The following is an 8,441-nucleotide window of genomic DNA, read 5'->3' as shown; positions in this document are numbered from 1 at the left end:
GAAAAATTATAGTGAAAGAGTTTATCAAGTTATGACATTATAACTAAATAATTTGAGTGAGATGCAAAAAAATAAACAATGATTATCTTTATTTTTATTTGAGTGTGCAATCTAAGTCCATACTTCTTTTTCTCTATCCACAAAAAGTAATTATTTTTAATAATTTGTTAGAGAACATTAATAATCACATGACTATTTTTTAATTGGTGCAATATGGTTTCACCAAAGTTTTTTTTTCATAAAACTTAGTGTGGTTTTTGATACATTTTAGAGCAATGATTAGGTGGAGCTTAGACTGTATCTAACCTATAGGCTCCTACTTCTTTACCATTCAGAAGAGTAATAATGAAAAAATTATTGTTTAGAAGAAAAAGTCACATGGTAGTATTTTATTGGACTAGATTTGAGATGTGTTAAGATATGTGCATCAAAGGGAGCATGGACCATTGATCGGTCACGAAGAAGACAGCCAAAGTGCTTGACGTGGTGTTTGATAAATGGCTTCAAGAGCATCAACAAAACAGGAATTTTCAGGCGCATGATTTCATGGATGTGATGCTTTCAGCTGTTAAAGATGATATGGAACAACTTTCAACCTATGATGCCAATACAGTTATCAAGTCTACATGTTTGGTATGTATACTATTTCTTTTGAAAAAAAATCAAGTTTTGTGTTTTAATTTTTTTTTTAAAAAAAACAAAAATACTTAGATGCATCATAAATTACATTCATTTTTGTGCATCTCAGACACTCAATTATCAAAGTATAGTTTATCGCATCGTCAATTCTTTTTACTTCTTTTCAAAAACGTTTTTGACACACACATATATATGTATATATACATATGTGCAAATATGTTCATATATATATATACATATATGCACACATGTATATAGGTGCACATATGGATATGTACACATGTATATATATACATATGCACATTGTAAAAAATAACGAGGTATTTAAGTGGATTTTATTGGATTTTTGGTAAAATTAAAAGCCCAATGACATTCTGGTAATTATGAGCACATGACAAATGGCAATTCATGTATATATATATACACATATGCACATGTATATATATATACACATATGCACATGTATATATATATACACATATGTATAATTTTGAAATTACAGATCGGTGATTATTGTTGATTATCTATAATTTGTAAATTCCTTATTGCTCATAATAAAATTAATTCAAGTTGGTTCTCAAAGTGGATGTAGACCAAACTGATCGAACCACTATATATCTTAGTGTGTTCTTTCTTTACCGCTTTTGATTTATTCTGCTGATTGTTTGCATTCTGTTTGGCCATCTTAGGTTCAAAAACTCTCTCACATACTTGTACATGTATATACATATACACATATATGCACATACATATATATGTGTATTATTAGATTGCGATGTATAAAAATAGGTGTATGGTTAAAAATTTATTCAAAAAAGGTCACACGTATTAATACTATATCACCTAATAGCTATTGGATGTGTAAAACATTATACAGAGTTATCAGTTACTTTAGGGTGATCCTATTTTATAATTTCATAAAAGTTATTTGAAATGAATAGGTTTTCTAACTCCAAAGAATTTCTCCCTAAGTACTTTTTTTACATAAGACATTTAATAATCAAAAAAATGCTTTTGAATAATTGATTTTTTTCTAATGTAAATTTTACATTTATCCAAGTTACTAATAAATGATTAAAATATAGAAAATACTCTTTAATTTAGGATTGATGTAATATAATTAAGCTTGACCTTTGGACTTTGAACCTTTTTCATTTTAAATTTTATTGAACTGAAATTATCTCAAAGAATACTCTTAGAATAGTTTTTCCACTAAAAGGATGAAATAAAATTGATGTAGTAGCTAATTTATTAAAAATTAGATGACAAACCTGCATCATTCGATTTCTATTAGGATAGCATATTAATTAACGTCCAAAAGTGTTAATTTAAAATTATAGAATTTTATATACAGATTATTTTAAGTCCTACGTTTCAAAGACTTCCCGATTAAAATTGGTTGAAACTTGTGTAGTCTCTCATATTGGCGGATTCTGACACTACAACGATAACAATGATATGGGGCTCTTTCTTTATATCTCAACAATCAAGAAATACTCAAGAAAGTTCAACTTGAATTAGATGAACAAATTGGGAGAGAGACAGGTGAAAGAGTCTGATGTAAAAGATATTTTATATCTTCAAGCAATTGTGAAGGAAATGTTATGCTTGTATCCTGCAATACCAGTTGAAATTCCTCATGAATCTATGGAAGATTGTAGAATTGTTGGCTATCATATTCCAACAGAGACACAACTCATATTGAATATTCAAAAGCTTCAAATACACCCACTTGTATGGGAAGATCCTTGTGAGTTTCGCCTGGAAAGATTTCTATCGAACCACAAAGATTTTGAAGTTAGAGGTCAAAGTTCCCAATTGATACCATTTGGAAGTGGGCATAGAATGTACCCAGGAATCTCTTTTGCTCTTCAAATTATGCATTTAACGCTTGCAAATCTGCTTCATGGTTTTGAGATTGATAGGCCATCTGCAGAGTTACTCAATATGGAAGAAAATGTTGGTTTGACTAGCATTAGAAAGGACCCTCTCCAAGTTGTTTTAGGTCCACGCCTCCAAGCTCAAGTATATGGTCGATGCCCATTCAATTAATTAGAAATAGAAATAAGTACGAAAGAATCGTTGGAGAAATATTCTGATGGGCCGCTACAATCGTTCTTATGAAGTAACCACGTTGTGACGGTTTTCCATCAAATAATGTTTTCAATAGTTGTTGTAATATGATAGGATACTTTATTTATTATTGATATTACTGATTATCAATAAAATAAATAAATAATTCGTGTTTGCATAAAATTACTAATTCAAAAAAAGTTAAATACTACCTTCGTTTTTAATACTAGTGTTGTCTATTAATAATAAAATATTGGGTAAAATATGCTTTCCATCCATGAGGTTTGGAATTAGCACATATTTGATCTCTAAAGTTTGAAAAGATATATTTTCGTGATCAAAGTTTGGAAAATGATTCTAAAGAATGCTTATGTTAATTTGATCGTCACTTAATCAACGAAAAATTTAACATAACAGATTGAGATGGCATATTGTAAATGGGGTGGACAACTTTTGTAACATTATATTATTTTTAAGATTACATGGTTATGGTCTTTCTCTCTTCTCCTTCCTTTTTCTCTTATTTTCTCATTTTCACTATTCCTAACCAACAAATATTGCCTTGCAAGATTAACAAGAGTATTTGAATTATATCTTTCAAATTTTACAATGAAATGATAATCTGTTGTAAACAACAATATCCTTAGATGATGAACAAGACAGTAACAACGAAGAGAACCTACAAAACAAAATCTCGTTATAGGCTGAGTCGTAGAGCTCGCTCTTTTTAAGGCGTTTTGCGATTCTGTCAAGTATGCAAGCAGGTCAGAAATACTGTCACGTCATCGCCAAGATAAAACAACCCAAAAAACTTGATTGAAAATGCATCATTACCGATCGAAACACACACTCTTCTGACTGAAACTCAAAAGTGGGAAAAGAAAATAGAGGAAAGCGATAGAGAATGAATGTTTTGTGTTAAAAGACTGCCGAGAGAAGCATATTTTTTAGAGCTTTAGCGTTGAATTGTCGCAAGACGGAAACATGTCAGCCTCTGAACGTGTGGATGGAAGTCGTGGGCAGAAGACCGATATGTGGCCAATGGCTATTTTTTTTTCTTTTTAATAAAAAAATAAAAGATAATGAAAAAATGATATTTTATTGAAAAATAATCACACACACCTCGCTCACCTGAATGGTGGCACGTGTGTGGAATGTACATCGAACTCCATTGGTATGTCTTCCCACTCCCACTAAAACATAGATTTTGAAGCCCATGATGAACCCATAATTAATTGTCAACCTTTATGTTAAAAATAAATATACGTTTTTTTTTTTTTTTTTTTTTGCAAAATTCATAATTTAGCAATTTTATAAATTTAAAAGATATTTGAATCACTTGAATATAGACTTACGATTTTAATAAAATATAAATGCGAACTAAATATCTTCCAAAAAAAAGAAGTTAACAAGATTGAGATTATTGTGTGATTTTGTTGAATATTTAAATATTATAATTTACTTTTTTTATAAGATACATTATGATTTTTTTTTTATACATAATTAGGTAAGAAAATGGTTGATTTAATGCATTTTTAAGTAGTAAGGAAATATGTTAACATGTATATGGCTTTTTTTTTTTCATTTTGCACAGAAAAAAAAAAATCAATTGTTTTTTATCCTATGAAATCAAATGACATCTCATATTTTTAGTTCGAGAAAACTTTTTGAAATCAAACGATTACTTTTATAGGATAGTTTAGAATTTCAAGATAAATAAATAAATTAGTTTAAATTTATTCTAGAGAAATTTCCACATATAAAAAAAATGTTAAACTATTTATAAAAATAACAAAAAAAATAATAGGTATTGATACTTTTATCAGCATCTATTAATAATAAACTTATATGAGTTCTTATCTCAAATAGATATTCATAGGCTTCTATCAACCTCTATGAAAGACGATTAAAATTTTATTATTTTGTATAAATAGTCTCTCTTATTTTTCTATTTTTGAAAATCTCCTTTTATTATATTCTATTTATAAATCAGAATTAAAATATTGTAATAGTAATTGTTTTTAGCTTCTTAAATAAAGGTCTAACTAGAAAAGTAGTAAATTATAATAACGCAGGTTTCCCATTTTGAGAAATTCAAATTTGAATGCATTGCACTTTCTTTTTTTTTTATATAATTATTATATCATTATTTTCAGGTTTATCAATAATGAAAATAAAAGGATATGACTATGTAGCCAACGCCTTGTCGTGGGAAGGAGTAGAACTTTTCATTTTTTAATTTTTTTAAAAAATTTTTCCTCTAGTTTAATCTTTTATAAAGACAATATTCAAAGAGACTGAAATTAATAAGAACAAAAAAAAAATTATCCTCCTTTTTAAAATAATTTCTAGATCACTCGTTTTTTTGTAAATATTTGTTTTCAAATGACCCTATTTTTATACATAATCCTTCATGTTTGAGCAGAACAGAGAAAAATAGAAAATGTGATAGAAGAAAAAGAGAGAAAAACGGTAGCCATTCAAAAAGATGAGGAGGAAAATGTTGGAGGAAAAAAGGAGACAAAGGGAGGGGAGAGAGAAAATAATATAAAGAGTGAGATAATAATTAAAAAATAATATAAAGTTAAATTATCTACCTCAATTTGCTACATCAAAATTTTATCAGTCAATTGATGGTTAAATAAACTTAAAACCATTTAGAATCATTTTCCAAATATCGAAGATCAAAATGTAATTTATCAATCTTCATTGATCAAACAGATATTAACTCCAAATCTTAAGAATCAAAAGTGTATTTTGCTCGACGGGATAAAAATGACTGCCACCCATAACTGTCGATAGTACAAAATTTTCAAAGCAATCTCGATACATCACTTTGTTAAAAAAAATAGATAAATAAAATCCTCGATTTCCTTTCTCTTAATATCCATTCTTGATTAGTCACATTCAAACTATCAATACAAACTTTTGTCTAGAGTACAAATTGTTGAAAACCACATATGAATAAAAGTCTTTCTTAGGGAAATTTTTAATACTAGCATAGTACCATTTTTTAAAGAACTATTGTTCCATATTTCCTATGTTCACATAAATATTAATGGACCTCACATTAATTCAATGGATCGTACTTTATTTTTAAAACTGTGTTGACGTGTGATGCGTTGATTTATCATGCGATGAAAGGATGTGTGGATGCGATGATCATGCAAGTTTTCCTAACAAAGCCCAAGTATAAGCCTTCTTAGGGTCTTGGTAAGTCCAGGGTCTTGGTAGATTACTAAATAGATATGTGATGGACTCTCTGATCCTATTGCGATGGTTATTAAGAAGTAGATTGTGATTTAACTTAGATTTTCTAATGCGATGGAATTAAATGCACGGTGATGAAGGGTGGTGTTGTAACAAGTATACGATGAAGGAATTGAGAAGAGATTTAGCTAGCATTTCTTAAGATTTTGTACAAGTCATGCGATCATACTATACACAAATATTATGCACTACGTTTGTCAATGCATAAAGCCACTTTTCCTATTTCTACGATGCATGCAATGTGTATGGAATGTAGCAGATAGAACTTATTTCTAAGTCTCTACTCTTGCTTATGCGATCTAATTCGACTCTCTCAAGCCTAGATTCTATTGAAACTAGATGAATGGAGATTGCAATCATATGAAAACGCCAAGATTTACAAAGAGTGGACAAAGCGTGGCATGATCAACGCATCTATAAGAAAAAATTTGGAATTGACCAAAAAGTTTTATTATTTAACTCTCGACTTTGTCTTCTTCCAAGAAAGCTAAAATCACGTTGGTCAGGACCATTTATCATCAAAGAAGTCTATCCGCATGGAGCGATAGAATTGATCAGTGAAGATAGGACCAACGCATTTAAGGTTAATAGGAAAAGAATCAAGCTGTACTATTTACGCAATTTTCATCATGAAAAAATCTCCATAGACTTAGGGAAGCCCGAATGATGCGATATAAGGAGTCCCTGTACTTTGACGCAATATCCATTATGGGACGCATTGCATTTTTTGTATCTTTTGTTGTTCTTTTCATTTAGATTGCTTACTGCTTATTTTTTATCTTCTAGTTTTTAATGTTTTATTATTTTAATTTAACTTTTTAAATTAATATATATATATATATATATATATATATATTTATTTATTTATTTATTGAAACTGTCGTTTCTTTGATGTGATGAGTGTTGTGATGAGATTGGTGATGCGTGGGAATTATAGCCGAACGCATCTAAAAAGGAACTTATCGCAGGGTGAGGGAATGATACGTCATTCAACCTTAGGTCGGTGAAAAGATGCACTGCTTGGCATTCCATTCAATCACAATTAATGTGCACAACATCATCATTGCCTCAAATCACGAGGCAGTCCATCGTTTCCCCTCCCACTCTATGCCTATTTAAACGCCTCTTCGAGTATCATATTTCTTTGTGCTTTCATAAATCTTTCCTAAAACCTTAAGCTCTCTATGCTCTGAAGACCTTATGACGAAACTTAAAGCTCTTCGACCTTCTTTCCGTCATATATTTTCCTCTAGCATCCCAAATGGCCGGACAAAACACCCCGTCGTCTATCTGATCATTTACCCCCACCTTCTCCTACGAGGTGGTATCCCCCTCTATTTCCATTAATCTCATCTCCTTTGTTGTCGCCACTACACCTACCTACGTGCTGCCACCCACGGTTGCATCTCAATCCCCATTCAACACTGTGTTTATCCCCGTAGCTGCAGCTGCGTCTCAATCCTCATCCCCCCATGTTCACCTACAACCAACCACCTCTACCACAAGCGAGGCACGACGTAGGGACGAGAGAGAGGTCTATGGGGATATTCTTAATAATCTAAAGCCTCTTGAATCTCTTGACGAAGGTGTGATAAACTAGCCAAGCGACCAACGTTGATGGGGATTAGCCGCATGATACAGAAGATGGCCATTACTCATTCTCTCGAGACCGAATGATCATGTGTTATGGGGAGCAACATTCTCTTGACAAAGTATAACCACACATTAGCTTTAGGTGTTAGGCTGTGTGGTGACAACTTCTTGACCCCTTTTGGCGAGACTGTCCATTTCATCCCAGGAAGCACTACCACCTTCAGCACTTCTCTTTGCTACTTAGGCTTTAGGCTTTCAATAATTCTATTTCCTTCGGCCTCAGAGATGTCTTCTAGGTTGTATAAATGATTAATTTTCTTGACGCCGAATCCAATGGTTACCTCCCCAACGTCAGCTATATATCACATAGTGTGAGGCTTTCCCTTGTAAAATGTGGTCACTACAGCAGGTTTGACGATTTTGGCCCTTACACAAAAATCTCTCAAGGCCCTTACACAAAAATCTCTCAAGCTCAATGCGTTGATTGGTTCACTGATGAAGGGCGGTAGAGGGGAGCTCTCTAGGAAGAAACCCATCTCGATCAGGATTGATGGTAACTTCTTGAAAATTCTTTCCTCCTCTACCGTGGGCGCCTTGCCCTTCTCCTCTTTCAATGTCGTCGCCTGTTTTTGTGTTTTTTCTTTTTTAGGAGTGCCATCTATTGCTCCTATTTTTTTTTCTCTTCCTTTGGTTTTTTAACTTCTTTCCCTTTTCTCGCATCCACCTCCTTTATCGCTTTCTTTCCTTTTTTCTCAACGCGCTGAGCCCTTTCTTTGCTGGCTCTTTCCTTCCCTTTTTCTCGATCTGCGCTATTCAATGATTTCTCCAGATACGATGAAAAATCAATGTGCTTGAGCTCCTCATTG

The 8,441-nt window shown here is 31.8% G+C and overlaps 1 pseudogene; it reads left to right on the top strand.

The window, feature by feature from the left end:
* The first annotated feature begins 2,160 nt into the window (after positions 1-2,160).
* LOC150033984 (flavonoid-6-hydroxylase pseudogene) lies at positions 2,161-2,691 on the top strand (annotated as a pseudogene).
* The last annotated feature ends 5,750 nt before the right edge of the window (positions 2,692-8,441 follow it).

This window comes from Benincasa hispida, chromosome 9 (genome assembly GCF_027475165.1).
Source record: "Benincasa hispida cultivar pf3 chromosome 9, pf3_genome.v1.1, whole genome shotgun sequence".
Taxonomy (NCBI): domain Eukaryota; kingdom Viridiplantae; phylum Streptophyta; class Magnoliopsida; order Cucurbitales; family Cucurbitaceae; genus Benincasa; species Benincasa hispida.
This window is presented reverse-complemented; position numbering and strand designations above follow the sequence as displayed.